This window comes from Trypanosoma equiperdum (assembly GCF_001457755.1).
Source record: "Trypanosoma equiperdum strain OVI genome assembly, contig: ctg_1711, whole genome shotgun sequence".
NCBI classification, from domain to species: Eukaryota; Euglenozoa; class Kinetoplastea; order Trypanosomatida; family Trypanosomatidae; genus Trypanosoma; species Trypanosoma equiperdum.
In genome coordinates this window covers 92,240-92,505 of record NW_027123740.1, presented here as the reverse complement: position 1 = coordinate 92,505, position 266 = coordinate 92,240, and positions in this window count along the sequence as shown.

The following is a 266-nucleotide window of genomic DNA, read 5'->3' as shown; positions in this document are numbered from 1 at the left end:
AGAAGAAGTGTAAGTTGATGTGTGATAGAAAATCTTGTGGTTAAGGTCACCACAACAAAGTAATAAGGAAAAAAATAACGCGAGGCAGAGAAAGTAGAATCAACGAGAGTGTGCCCTCGTTTGCGCCATACTGTTAAATAGCGTGATTCATAAAGCACAATACCAGCTTTATAAGGAGCAGGATGCTCTCTGATTTTGGTCAAATGAATAAATACATTGCCGTATTTGGCTTCCTAGGTCTGAAAAATAGTCTCAGGGGGTTCTCC